This window comes from Ananas comosus, linkage group 8 (assembly GCF_001540865.1).
Source record: "Ananas comosus cultivar F153 linkage group 8, ASM154086v1, whole genome shotgun sequence".
Lineage (NCBI taxonomy): Eukaryota > Viridiplantae > Streptophyta > Magnoliopsida > Poales > Bromeliaceae > Ananas > Ananas comosus.
The window spans coordinates 7,391,315-7,406,865 of record NC_033628.1 but is presented as its reverse complement, the minus strand read 5'-3'; the positions used below and the strand labels follow the sequence as shown (position 1 = coordinate 7,406,865).

At 38.9% G+C, this 15,551-nt stretch overlaps 2 long non-coding RNA genes across 2 annotated transcripts; one reads left to right on the top strand and one right to left on the bottom strand.

Annotated features, from left to right (window-relative positions):
* Positions 3,957–4,984, bottom strand: LOC109714399. Its single transcript, XR_002217360.1, has 2 exons — positions 4,911–4,984; positions 3,957–4,171 (listed from the first exon to the last, which is right to left on the bottom strand). It is a non-coding gene; the product is annotated as an uncharacterized LOC109714399 (long non-coding RNA).
* LOC109714263 lies at positions 12,899–14,403 on the top strand. The gene is made up of 2 exons (XR_002217279.1): positions 12,899–13,076; positions 14,167–14,403. It is a non-coding gene; the product is annotated as an uncharacterized LOC109714263 (long non-coding RNA).

Sequence of the window (15,551 nt, the reverse complement as noted above, 5' to 3'; positions counted from 1 at the left end):
AAAAGGATGACAGTGAGGACATTGAAAAGTAAAAGTACGTTGTTTTAAAAAAAGAAATATAAAAAAACTTTTGGTTGTAGAAATATAAAAACTTAGAATTTTCACTGTTATCTTTGTATTATATACACACGAATGAGATTACACATAGTTTATACTTTCAAATCAACTAGAGTAATATACAAATTTATAATTACAATAAACATTAAAAAGTATAGTTAAAATCAATAGTAAAATAAAGCGTGTAGTTATACATTTATATTTAATAAAACGTGTGGTTAAATATCTATTATCTCGTCCTAACTTAAAACGTAAAATCAACTTATAAATGAAACCAGGTTAAAAAAAAAAGAGATCGAACACATGAAATTATACATGANATTTTTCTTCTCACGCGTAATATCCGCACCGCCAATTCTTTCGCAATATAATATCCATAAATTTCTCAAATATCTCAATGACTTTGAAATAAAATTTCCTTCATTATATGTGATTTTTAATAATATAGTAAAAGATATTAATTTTTTATAAAATCGTGAGTTTTTAATTTTTTCTCTTTCCAAAAATGTCTCAATCATTTTTTACTAATATTTTTATGTCCAGAAATTTTCGACCAATCATTTTAAATAATTAACTAAGTAGTAATTTATTCCCAAATAAAGATAAATATTTTTCTTCCCATGCATAATATCTACACCGGCTAATTATTGTGCCACATAATATCCGTGAATTTTGAAAATATCTCAACATAATTATAGATGACTTTGAAATAAAATCTCCTTCATTATAAGTAATTTTTAATAATATAGCAAAAGATATTAATTTTTTACCATTAGATCTTATCTAATGATTGAAAATAAAAATATCTGTTAATTTTTGTGACAATATTACCCTCGCATTTATATCATATTTTCTATCTACGCGTTTCTCAAATATTTTCCTTCTCATATCCGCACCAGTCAATTCTTTCACAACGTAATATCCATGAATTTCTCAAATATTTCATTCACAACGTAATATCCATGAATTTCTCAAATATTTCATTAATCCACCTATTATTATAGTAAATAGAATAGAGACGATGACACGTGGAAAACATATAGAAAGCCACGTTAGAAAATTATCTCTATCGTTTTTTACTAAAATTTTCATGTCCAGTAATTTTCAACTAATAATTTCAAATAATTAACTAAGTAGTAATTTATTTCCGAATAAAGATAAATATTTTCCTTCTTATGCGTAATATCTGTACCCGCCAATTCTTTCGCAACGTAATATCCGTGAATTTCTTAAATATCTCAATATAATTATAGGTGACTTTGAAATAAAATTTCCTTCATTACAGGTAATTTTTAATAATATAGTAAAAGATATTATTTTCTTAAAAAAATCTAAAATAATTCGCAACAGATTATTGCGTATTTCGCAACCAATAATTTTAAATAATTAATTAAATCAATAATTTCAAATAATTCGTAACCAAATATCCATATTTGAGTTTGACACGTGGCCACGTGTCTACTTCTCACATAGGATTAAATAATTAATTATTTACCAATACAAAATTTGAATTTGACCCTTTTTTCGCAACTAACCATTTCAAATAACTTGTAACAGATTATTGCTTATTTCGTAACCAATAATTTTAAATAATTAATTATTTGGTAATACGAAATTTGAGTTTGACCATTTTTTTCGCAACTAACCATTTCAAATAATTCGCAACAGATTATTGCGAATAATTTTAAATAATTAATTAAATCAATAATTTCAAATAATTCGTAACCAAATATCCATATTTGAGTTTGACACGTGGCAAGCATATAGAAAGTCACGTGTCAGCTTTTCACATAGGGTTCATTAAAGGTTCTACTTTTATATATATAGTAATAGATAAGCATACCGAATTAGCTAGAGGGAAAAATATAATGGTAATTAACTATAAACAGCTTTATAATATACCTAACAAGGCACAATTAATAAATAGTATCCAAAATAGCAATATATTTAGCAAGTTTTACTGCAAGTCAGAATTCTGGCAAGTTAGCATCTAGCATACATGGCTAGAAGTCGTAGAAGCTACGTATAATTTTCCAGGACCACAATACAAAGGTTTTAGAACCCTTTCCGAAGCATTAGATTCCGCTACGCAAATTCTAGGACCTCATTTCTTCGTTTCTCCCTCTCCCCGAACCTATTAAGACACACCTCTAAGTTATACTATTGCTCATGACTCAAACAAAGTAATTTTTTGTGACCATAGTTAAACTATGGAGAGGACAGTGCAAAGATTTAACTATAATAGTCAAGCATTAATCAAAGAAAAGCAAACCCTCTCACACCAAATAAGGAAATTTGAAGAGAAATTAGCCTCTTTATCCATACAAATTCCACCAGCAACACCACAACTTCTCACACCAACACCAGCAGCCTCCACACTTACTACCAGCTCAACTTATCTCACCACCAGTAGTTCAGCAGCCTGGACACAATTACCCGCTCCACCACCACAACACCAATGTCTATAGTGCACCGGACTTCTACAAATCATTTAAGGGTTCGAAAGGGATAACTAATCTTTTTTTTGGTTGTTGTAGGACGAAGAAGCTTGGAATTAAGCTTATACCCAAATAGAGAGCCTAATTGTAAGTGTCTACAAGCAATTAGGAAGCTTTGTGAGATGGATTGTGCTTCACCAAAGTGATTAGGTCACTTCCCTGCCAAAAAATAAAAATTTAATATTTTTTTACTTGATATACATAATGGTAGGTTAATTGGTAAATATGAATATGTGAATCATATGTTACTAAAAAAAGTAACTACCATTGGACAAGAATAGTGGGCATTTAAGACATATAAGTATGTATATATATATATGTATGCCTAGATGTGGACATTAAATATAGGTCGATGAACTCTAGAAAAATTAGAGAATTTGACAAGTGAGGAATTAAGGACTAGATTTCACATGAATCATGAATTCTAGATGTGGACAACCAGAGTATCAAAAAACATGATTAGGCATGAACCCAATGTTATTGAACATAAGTTGAAAAATATAGTGGCAGGAAGACCACTTGGATCAGAATGCCATTTGACCTAGTGTCGTTGAATATAGGTTGTAAAATATAGTGATAAAATGATCACTTGGACATTAGAACATGGACCTAGAAAGGTTACCAACATAGGGTAAATGTTGAGCCCTTGAGACTTGGGAAGTGGATTCCAGAATCTCCAGACTAATACTTGCAGATATGTAGTGGTGCATTCCTCACCTGGCAAGTGATTTATGATAGCGGGTATGTATGGCATTCCTCACATGGCAGTGATTCACACTTGTGGGTATGTAGCGGTGATCCTCACCTGGCAAGTGATTTATGATTGCCGGTATGTGTGACATTCCTCACCTAGCAGTGATTCACACTTGCAGGTACATAGTGGTACAAATCTTGCTCGTCAAGTGATTTACGATTGTAGGCACGTGTGGTATATCCCTCGCCTGGTAAGAGACTTATGGTCAAGGGTATGTGCGGTGTGTTCCTAGCCTGATGGATGACCTAAAGTCAAGTAGATTGAAGGTTAAGGTGCATGTGGCATGCCTTCCTCCTCAGGCCTGGACAAAGAGCGGTAGTCCGTCGATGATTGACGCAATAGTGAGTCAGGTGGTATAGCTTGGCTAAGGTAAAAGAAACCTTAGGAGTGGATGGGAAATGAAATGAATAGTGAAATAGAAAGTAGAAGAGGTATATCTATGTCACGTCCCGCTATCGCCGATTTGGTCGATTCGGGCCCGTGCACAGACGCCGAACGGACAGAACCTCCTCTGTCCGCCCAAGGCTCAACAACAATGAGTACATGTATAAAGAAATAAACAATTCCCAGGATAACATTTCAATATACATGGCTTGCACGAGGGCAAGCAACAAACACAAGTGATAGTAAGCTAGCTATACTGAAAATTCACTGTAATTTAAAACTTTTAAACTGAACATACATAACTGAATAACTGAAACATTTAGTTATTTACATGCTCTTTATACACTCATTTACAAGTTTCCGTACATCAAAATGTATCACATGAAATCCAAAATGGTAAACTACTATACTCTGGTGTCAACTAGCTAGGCTGCAGGGCTCTTGCCACGATCCTCGGCCACACCGCTCGCACTGGAACCTGTATGGTTAGTGGTATGAGAACTACTGAAAGTTCCCAGTGGGTTCGACCGCCGAATTCGCCGACTCACCCACTAGGTCTACTCAGGCATATGTAGGCAAGAAAGTAAACGGATAGTAACCAACTTTAATATGTAACTACTACAATGCCTGTACAAAGCTGAAAGAATAATATGTAAAACTGTAAATATGCATGCATGCTTTATTCAATTTACCCAATTACTTGGTTAACCCTTTGGTTAACAATAACTCACTGACACTATCCCAAATATCGGGGAGACGCAAGCTACACCCGACGGGACTGTCAACTGGGGGAGACGCACCTCCTGGTCCAGTAAAGATGACTACTCCGGAGCTCATCGTTCAAGGAGGAGCAACCTACCTTGAACCAAACGAATGTGAGTATGATCTGATCCTCCTTTAGAGGATTCAACAATAGACGATGTCACACTTAACTCTAACTAGCTCTTTATGCTAGTTTCACAATTCTTTTTCTCGATGCTAACCAAATCTCTAATTAAAATGTCACGAAGTTTACTATTATTATAGTCCATGCATTCATAGGGTTCTATGTTCACATTCTATTGTTCATATATTCTCATGGTCGATAAGCATTTGCATAATCAAATATCATTTACATAATAACAATACCTTATAATGCATGATTACAATGCTAATATGCTCAATGAATTAGCATAGACATAAAAGGTGATTCAAAGATTTCGGATAGCACTACCCACCTGTAGTGGTGTCAACAACTAGAATCCACGTCTCGAACCGTGCCAACAACAATATCACACGACTCAATGCAATTAGAGTCGAATTGGCTTCTACTGTAATTAGTGCGTCGCCGATCTGTCGGAATGTCAATTTAGACTTTCGAGCAAGTTTAACTTTCATTTATACAGGAATAAAAGAGATTAAACTTAAGTTATACTCCTATTCTAACAAAACTTGCATTTCACTTCAACATACATATATATATATATAGTGTTAAGGCCTCTATACATATACTCTTTTATTCCATTCTTTTACCCAGCAGTTTTATTTATTCTAATGCAGAACTTCAACCTTACTTAATTCAGTTTCCATTTCAACACTAAGCATATATACATTCATACGTATATACATGTACATATACATTTATATGTACAGCTTGTTCACATTCCACCACCTTATATTATATAGAACTTTCACATTAACTACTTTTCACCAAAACTAGTTCACTTGACATCAACATAGAGCATTCTCTAGATTCATACAGTCAAATAGACATTAGCAACTTAGAAATTCTAAGTTAGACATTTTGCTCTAGGTTTCACATGGCACTTAGAGGCTTAACAATCATAATCTATCATTCAAACTCTTCCCTAATTTAAACACAATAACATTAAATAGGAAATAGGATCAACCTATTTCAGGTTTTTATCCCTATTCCATAATTCACCTATATACTATACTACATATAGCTCTTTATAGTTTAATCCATGGTTATATCAACTCCATAAGCTAAATTATGCATAATTTAACTTTCTTATACAGCAATTAGCATCATTCCCATTCAGGAATTTGATGCTTACTTATAACTAAGTTAATCTGCTTGTATTCTGTTAAATGAAAGTTAAACGTTCTCGAAGTCTAAATTGACATTCCACAAGTGTCGGGCGAGCATAATTACAGTAGAAAGCCATTTTCGGACTCTAATTGCCATTGAGTGTCGTGTGTATTGTTGTGGTTGCACTGGTTCGAGACGTGGATTTAGTGTTGACACACTAAGAGGGGTGGTGCTATCCGAAATCTTTTGAATCACCTTTTATTATCTATGCTAATTCATTGAGATATTAGCATTTGTAATCATGATTATAAGGTATTGTTATTATGCTAAATGATAGTTTGATTATGCAATGCGCTTTATCGACCATGAGACAATATATTGAGCAATAGAATTTGTGAACAAGACCCTTATAAATGAGATGGACTAATAATAATAGTAAACTTCGTGACATATTAAATTAGAGATTTGGTTGCAGAATCAGAGATAAAAGAATTGTGAAACTAGATAAGAGCTTAGTAGAGTTAAGTGGACGATCGATGCTATGGTGTTGAATCCTCTAAAGGAGGATCGGTAATACTACATTGTTTGGTCAGGTAGGTCGTCTGCTCCTTGAGATGGGTAAGCTCGGATGTAGTCGATGTTTACTTGGACGAGTGGTGCGTCTCCCAGTTGAAGTCCCCCCTCGGCTGTAGCGTGCGTCTCCCGATATTTGGATGTGTCAGTGAGTTTTGTAGACAAAGGTTAACCAGAGTATTAGGTAAATTGAATAAAGCATGCCTGAATATTTACAGTTTTAGCATATTATTCTTTCAGCTTCTGTACAGCTTGTATGAGTTTATATTAAAGTTGGTTTCTGATCGTGTTACTTTGTTGGCACTACATATGCCTGAGTTAAACCTAGTGGGTGGTCGGGCGAATCGGCGGTCGGAACCCAACTGGAACTTTCAGTAGTTCTCATACCACTAACCATATCAGGTTGCCAGTGCGAGCGGGTGTGGCGAGGGATTCGTGGCAAGAGCCTGCAGCCTTAGTAGTTTGCACCAGTATATAGTAGTTTATTCCATTTTGGATTTCATTGTATACTTTTTGATGTACGGAAACTGTAATGAGGTTAAGAGCATGTAAATAATAAATTTTTAGTTATTCATTAGTGTTAGTGTAGTTTAAAAGTTTTAATACAGTGAATTTTCGATTATAGCTAGCCTTATATCCATTGTGTTTGTTGCTTGCCTGTGCAAGCCATGTATATTGAAATGTTATCTGGGAATTGTTTATTTACTTTATACACTGTACTATTGTTGTTGAGCCTTGGCCGGGACAGAGGAGTTCTGTCGTTCGGCGTCTGTGACGGGCACCGAAATTCGACCAAACGGCGATAGCGGAGACGTGACAGTAGAGTGTATCAGCAGAAGTTGATAGTAAAAGTCTGGATGACTAAGCGGATTAAGGTTGGAAACTGGGACTAGGACACGGCGAAGTGGCGTAGAATTTAATGATAAGCGAAAGCTTAAAAAATTGGTGTTAGTGTTATCATAAGTTCTCTAATTGTTAATTAGGACATGATCAAGTGGTTATTTATATGCAACTAAAAAGAGTTATGAGTTGGTGGCAACACATAAACTAAGGGATTGGATATAAGTAAGTTGATTGCGTTAGCCACTGATTGCGTTTCTAGTTTTACGTTAATGGAATAGTTCGTTTCAAGGAGAATATGCCCGCGCACGTTGCGACGAGATCGATTCGGACAATCACTTCTGAGGTTGCCAGAGCAGTCTGGGCTATGAAGTTCAGGAGTTGCGGTCAGGGTTAGCGTACCAGTTGGTGGGGGTATGAAGAGGACAGAGGAGGCATAAAAGAGTTTACAGGATCTAATGTCGCGACAGGGCGACGAACAGAGCACCTGGATCATGAATTGACCGTGTATCTGAGGCGCCGACGATCGTGGCTCTCTGGTTTCGACGACTGTTCCTTCCAGTGGTTCTGGGTCTCTATTTTGATGTCGTGACCGCAGTTTAGAAGCTGAGCTGGCGCTGCGATTTATAAAGGTCGACTAGAGGATTTTATGCCGGTTTAATCGCCTATGTGTGATGGAAAAGAGAAGATCCGTGGGTAGATAGAGACATGGCTACAGCGATGGAGGCCTTATTCGAGGATTATTTACATTTGAAAGGGATAAGGTTTCTTTGCGGGCACACTGCTTGAGAAAGATGCTAATTCGTGGGCAAAGGCCAAGAAGAAAGCGGGCACAAACCTACCAGCCGCTCACTTGGGTAGGAGTTTCGAGAGAGGTTATTACGGAAGTATTTCCCGACAGTGATAAAAGGAAACATGAAGGAAGACTTCCGGCAAGTGAGAAGTGGAAACGTTTCGGGACGGGAGTAGAATGGGAATTTACTCAATTTGGTGAACTGTGTACCTGGGATGTTCATACGGATCGTAGATCGAGGGCAGTTTTGAGGAGGGGTAGCGACGGACATATCAGGACAGTCAATGCCTAGTTAAGAAAATTTTGAGGAAGTTCTAAGTATCGAGCTCATTTGGAGGTTGGAGCGCGGGAATGCGATTGCGCGTGAATGAACGCGAATCGTTTGAAAAGGAACGAAGAAAGAGAAAAAGGAGAAAAAAGAAGACCACTATTGGATGTGCCCGGGACAAGTCTGATCACAAACGGCCCCTCGGCAGTCACACAGGTTCTCAGTCGTGGGTATCAGTGACCCCGGAGATGTGTGATATCTGCGGTCGGAAATCAATGGACCGGAGTGCTTGTCCACAGCGGAGGAACGATAGTATGTCAGCATGTGGTAGCAGCGGACATTATGATTAGTTGATTGCCCGGGGGCATCACCATGCACGAAGGTCGCACAGTTTCAGTCCAGTCACCCTCCAGACAGCGTTGGCTGACCGCCTGCTATGTTAGCTGGACGTATTTTGGAATGCCGCGTGTTAGTACGAGCCATCTCGATTGACCGATACCCGTATGCACAACACTCGGATCTGACCGAGTGGTCGTGTATTTGCAGCCCAGGTAGAGGAGCGGCCAGTTGAGACGTCGTGGCAGTATTGTTTATCTTTTATGGCCTAGATCTCGGGCATTTATTGACACAGGTGCATCGCATTCATTCATCAGTAGCTCATTTGCTAAGACGCATGACATTGAGATTTCGGATAGTGCTGATGCCTGGGGGTATATGCCCCTGAGAACACATTTAGTGTCCACGAAGTGTTGTGTGGCGTGTCCATAAGGTTGGTGATTGGATTTATGCCAGCAGACTTGCTAGTGCTAGCGCCATGAAAGGCTTTGATGTGATCCTTGGAATGGATTGGCTTGCAAAGTACTATGCCACGATTAATTGTGAAAGTAAAATTTACTTTTCGTGAACCGGGCAGAAGGAAGTTGTATATCGAGCGTGCAAGAGTTCGTCTTCGCACTGACTGTATCGTCGACGAGGGCGAGAAAGTTGATTAGTATGGATGTGCGGCCTATTTGGCGGACTGTAGTGGAGACTCAAAAGGAACTTCCAGCACTGAGTGATATTCCAGTGGTTCGAGGGTTTCCTGAGTATTTCTTGCGCGGAGTTACGGGATTGCTGCCGGATCGGGGAAATTGAGTTCGTTATTGACATTGGTTCCGGAACGGCGCCAATTTCGAAGGCTCGTACAGAATGGCACCTGCTGAGTTGAGAGAGTTGAAAGCTCAGTTACAGGACTTGATGGATAAAGGCTTTGTGAAGCTAGTGTATCACCCTGGGGAGCTCCTGTTTTGTTTGTAAAGAAGAAAAGACGGAACGCTTCGACGTGTGTTGATTATCGTGAACCTGAACAAGATCACAATCAAGAATAATATCCGTTGCCGCGAATCGATGATTTATTTGTCAGTTGCAAGGTTCACGAGTGTATTCGAAGATTTGATTTCAATCCGGGTTACACCAACTGAAGATCAAACCAGAAGATGTGCACAAGACAGCGTTTCGCACTCGTTATGGTATTACGAGTTTACAGTGATGCCGTTTTGGGCTGACCATGCCCCTGAGCATTTATGGATCTGATGAATAGGATCTTTAAGCCGCTGTTGATCGATCAGTGTGTAGTGGTATTTTAGATATATATCTGATCTTTTCTCGAAGTAATGAGGAGCATAAAGAACATTGAAACGGTGATGCAAATTCTTTGACGGAAGAAACAGTTATATGCCAAATGAAGAAAGTGAATTTGGCCTGGAGAGTCGCATTTTTTGGGGCATGTGATTTCTGAGGGGGTGTAGCCGTTGACCCAAAGAAAGTGGAGGCAATTAAGATTGGCTCGCCCGACGACTGTTCCAGAGATCCGCAGTTTCCTTGGATTAGCAGGTACTATAGGCGTTCGTGGAGGGTTTGCGAAGATTACTACTCCATTAACGCGCCTTACATCATAAGGAACTAAGTATGTTTGGATGACGAAGAATGTGATCGTAGCTTTAGGGAGTTGAAAGAAAGGTTGACTTCGAACTCCTATTCTTGCCTTGCCATTTCGGGAGAGTTTTGTGATCTATAGTGACGCTTCCTACAGTGCTTGGGTTGTACTTATGCAAGGTGGTCGAGTGAGTTGTATGCGTCTCGCCAATTGAAGAAACTATGAAAAGAATTATCTATTCATGATTTGGATTGCGGCGGTGATCTTCGCAACTGAAGTTGTGGAGGACATTACCTTGTATGGCGAGCATTGTGAAGTTTATACTTGATCACAAGAGCCTGAATATATTCACCAACAAAAAAAAAGAGCGAACATGCGACAGCCGTATTAGAATTGTTGAAAGATTATGATGTTAATATTCTATACCACCCAGGAAAGGCGAATGTGGTTGCAGAATGCATTGAGTAGGAAGTCGGTAGAGAACTTGGCTATGATGATCACGCATCAACCGTCCTTGCAGGAATGAATGCGGCGGTTTGATCTTGAGTAGTAGGCTCCAGATGTACCAGCTATTCTGCGCCTAGTTGTTCAAACCGACTTTATTGGAACGGATTAAAGATCAGCAATCTTTAGATCCGTACCTCCAAAAAGTGGGTGTGAAGTTGAGAGCGGCGAGGGATGAGTTTATGGTGGATTCTGACGGTGCCCTACGGTTTCGCAACCGGTTGTGCGTACCTAAAAGACGAGGCAGGTTCAAAGGGCTATACTAAAGAGCCCGTAGCATATCCTCCAATATCTGAATCGTCCTCTCAGACTGTCCATGGTCTGAGGATGAAAAGCTGTACTAAAATCAAGACGTGTGCCCCAGAGCATCCTGCAAACTCCTCCAGAAGTGAGATGTAAACCGCGGGGTCTGATCAGAACACAATCGACGTCGGGACTCCGTGTAATCTCACAATCTCGTCGAGTACACTGTGTAATTTCCGCTGACCAAGTAACATGAATCGGCAAGAAATGCGCCGATTTCGTCAGTCGATCAACAATCACCCAAATAGTGTCATGTCCAGCCTGTGATCGAGGTAATCCAATAATGAAATCCATCGCAATGTTCTCCCACTTCCAGACTGGAATAGGCAAGCTCTGTAACTTTCCCGCGGGAAATCTGCGCTCAGCTTTAACTTGCCGACAAATCAAACACTGCGCTACAAACTGTCCAACATCCTTCTTCGTTCCAGGCCACCAATAATGCACTTTAAGATCTTTGTACATCTTAGTGCCACCTGGATGTACATTCTAGTGCTTTAGAGAAAGAGAGGAAGAAAAAGCTAAAAAAAAAGAGGTGAGAAGATAAGCTCCCATACGTATGAAGCTGCTGGGGTTGTTGGCTGTAGATAAGACTAAGAAAAAATGCAATTAAGCCCTTCCACAATGCTGCAACTGCAGTTTTCACAAAACAGTCCCTGCAGTTTACGAAACAGTCCCTGCAGTTTACAAAACAGTCCCTATTGGAGGACATGCTACGGGCGTGTGTACTTGACTTCAGAGGGAGTTGGCATGATTTCTTAGCGATGGCTGAGTTTGCATATAATAATAGTTATCAGGAAAGCATCACAATGGCACCGTTTGAAGCTCTCTACGGGAGAAAATATCGATCCCCTATCCATTGGAGTGAAGTAGGAGAAAGAATGGTTCTTGGTCCTGATGTACTCCAGGAGGCGGAGGAAAAGGTACGCCTAGTCCGCCAAAGATTGTTGACGGCTCAGTCACGGCAGCAGAGCTATGCGAATAAATGCCGAAAGAACTTGGAGTTTGCGGTTGGCGATAAGGTGTTCTTGAAGGTGTCGCCAATGCGCGGGATAAAGAGTTTGGTGTTCGAGGAAAGCTTAGCCCTCGATACATCGGACCTTACGAGATCCTAGAGCGAGTTGGAGCGGTAGCTTATAGATTGGCCTTACCGTCGAAGTTTGAAGGAATTCACAATGTATTTCATGTTTCGAATCTTCGAAAATATGTGCATCATTCAGGGCATGTTATGGAGTACGAGCCTGTAGATTTACAAGAGGATATGACTTATGAAGAGTATCCAGTATGCATCCTTGATCGAGAAGCGCGAGAACTGCGAAATCGCACTATTCCCTACGTGAAAGTACAATGGAGTAATCACTCAGGACGAGAGGCCACTTGGGAATTGGAAGAAGCTATGCGTGAATCCTATCCCCATCTATTCGATCAAGAGGACTAAGGTATGAATTTAAGTTTCGAGGACGAAACTGTTTAAGGAGGGGAGATTGTAATGCATTGAAAATTTATCTCGAGCTAATTGTGATCAAAGTGGTCGCAATAATGTTAAAATGAAAATTAAGTTTTTCTAAACTTAATTAGTAGCTTGAGAACAGCAATTGACATGTTTTGGAAGTATGAGAATAGACACGAATGGAATCAAAGTGGCTAAAGACCTCCAATTGCTATTGCTACTCTAAAGCTGAAATTTTTAGGCGATTTGGTCAAAATGATCAAATTAATACAAAATTGAAAATTAAATACTTCCAAATTAAATTGGTAGTTTGGGCATAGAGATTAGCATGTTTTGGAAGTGTTGGGATGAAGTCGGAGCGAGCTAGAAGTGAGAAATGGGCTGCCAAGGCTGCGGCTGCCAGCAGGGACTGTTTTGTAAACTGCAGGGACTGTTTCGTAAACTGCAGGGACTGTTTTGTGAAAACTGCAGTTGCAGCATTGTGTAAGGGCTTAATTGCATTTTTTCTTAGTCTTATCTACAGCCAACAACCCCAGCAGCTTCATACGTATGGGAGCTTATCTTCTCACCTCTTTTTTTTTAGCTTTTTCTTCCTCTCTTTCTCTAAAGCACTAGAATGGTTTTTGAAGAAGAGTTTAGTGAATTTGGGTATTGTGAGCTGAGAAGAGGCTAGTGAGCAGGGATTCAGCTAGAAAGAATGAAATTGAGGTATGAATTAGAATATTTCTTAATTAGAGTGATGTTATCTACTCTAGAATGAGTTGAACAAGTGGATAGTTAGCTTTTAGAGCTTATATCACCATGAGCAAATCTCTAATAAGCTATATATTGGAAAGAATGCATATGAATTATTGGTTAGAAATATGAACGAGACTTAAGTTGGTTGAGATCTTAATTAAGGTTTGTTCTAACTACCTATGAGAGGGTTTTATATGATTAAAGGCTTGTATGTAATAGTATGTAGAAAGCCTAGGGATTATAAAAAAAAAATATAGCATATCCATGTATATATATATATATATATATATCCAAGAACCCTAGAGCTTAAGAGATCTGGATGAGTCTAGATAATTCGAGGTGGAGAAAAATGGAGAGAATTAATATACTGGAAAAGAGAGAGAGAGAGAGAGAGAGAGAGAGAGATCAAAAACTCTATCGGAAGAGACGGGTCACGATGCCTTCCTCACAGATCCTTTATACGGCGCCTCCTTTTCCGTTCCCATCTTTTTTTATTTATTATTATTATTATTNTATATATATATATATATATATATATACATATATATGCCTAGCTTATTAAGAATGAAATTTGGAGTAAGTTAGCTCAAATTCCTGAATGGGAATGATGCTAATTGCTGTATAAGAAAGTTAAATTATGCATAATTTAGCTTATGGAGTTGATATAACCATGGATTAAACTATAAAGAGCTATATGTAGTATAGTATATAGGTGAATTATGGAATAGGGATAAAAACCTGAAATAGGTTGATCCTATTTCCTATTTTCTCAAGCTACTAATTAAGTTTAGAAAAACTTAATTTTCATTTTAACATTATTGCGACCACTTTGATCACAATTAGCTCGAGATAAATTTTCAATGCATTACAATCTACTTGTATGAATTTCATTATTGTATAAGCATGATGTTTTTTTAATTGCATATAGTAGAGTTATATGCTTACATAGTTACATGTTGTATACTAACCTGCTTATGTCGCACCTGGTGTCAAGCTCTTCCCTTGGGTGGCCGTATCTACTAGAAACTATATTTATAGTTTTCACCCCTATGTTTTATAGGTCCACACGTGAGAGGCGTTGCGGCACGAGAAAAGGGCATAACTTGATAGTTAGCGTCTTGCCATTGTGTCAAAGATAGATGTACTCTAAACAGTGTAGTTTAAAGGTATAAAAAGAAAAGAGAGAAATTATAATAACAATTTGGTTGTATTTGGAAAGAAAAATGTAATATGTAATTTGGATGGGACGAATGCTTGTAATAGTATAGATGTTTTATGTTATGATGCTTTGCTTACACAATCAGTATACGAATTCTATTACTGTTTGGAATATTTTGAATTGTACTGCTTATGACGCCTTGGGCAGATAGGGAAATTGTCCAGTCAACGAGTTTGGCACATGCGCCCGTGCGAACCTTCTTCTACCTATTAGGGAAAGAGATAGCGGAGCGTGACAGACTAAGGTGGTATCAAAGTGTAATATACCGAATTTCTACAATTATGAAGTTTTGGTGGGAACTAGCTTAAAAAGCTATTAAAATAGTTCCGGTGAAGTTTGGGGAGCATTCGAATATTTTCGTCGCAAACCAGATGCGAAAACGGGCTCCAAAAGTTGAAATCTGCCTAAGTTACAGATTTTGTATTAAGTGTCAATGCTGGAATCTGAGTACTGATACGCAACTGAGTACCGGTACTAAAATTGTATTGGGTACCGATATTGGAAATCGAGTATCGGTACACAGTAGAAAGTTGAGAGTTCAACGTTCGGGTTTTGAGGTACTGGAAATCGGGTACCTGTAAGAAAGTGGAACCTTGTCGTATTAAACCACTTTTAGTCAAAATGACCAATGCGTGGCGAGAAGAATGTTTGGGCATGGTCCGTTTAACATTCCAACCATGTTGAAAGGGTTAAAGTTGAGTTTAAAGAGAGATTAAAGGGTTTTAGCGTTGATCGGGTTGAAACAATGCGAAATTGCAGTCTGGAGCATTGTTAACCAGTAATACATTGGAGTGGTACCGGTACCAGGCAGGCAACTGAGAACAGCAGCTCTTTGGTTTGAGAGTTTAAGGCTGTTAAACTAGTGACACCCCTGGTGCGTACTGGTACCAGGTAGGCAACCGAGAACAGCAGCTCTCGGGTTTGAGAGTTTAAGGCTGTTAAACCGGTGACACCCCTGGTGCGTACCGGTACCAGGTCTGCTACCCGAGAGGGCAGCTCTCGGGTTTGACTGCTGCATAATCGTTAAACTGGTGACAAATCAAAGCATACCGGTACCCCGTGGCAACCCGAGAACAGCAGCTCTCGGGTTGGGCTGTTGAACAGGGGGCGTACCGGTACGCAATGCCCGAAACAGTAGGTTGAGTCTGCCGCAAATAAAAGAAAATAGGGAGGGCTTGGTTGCAATTGTAGCAGCCTATATAAGGTCCCACACCCCTTCTCTCTCT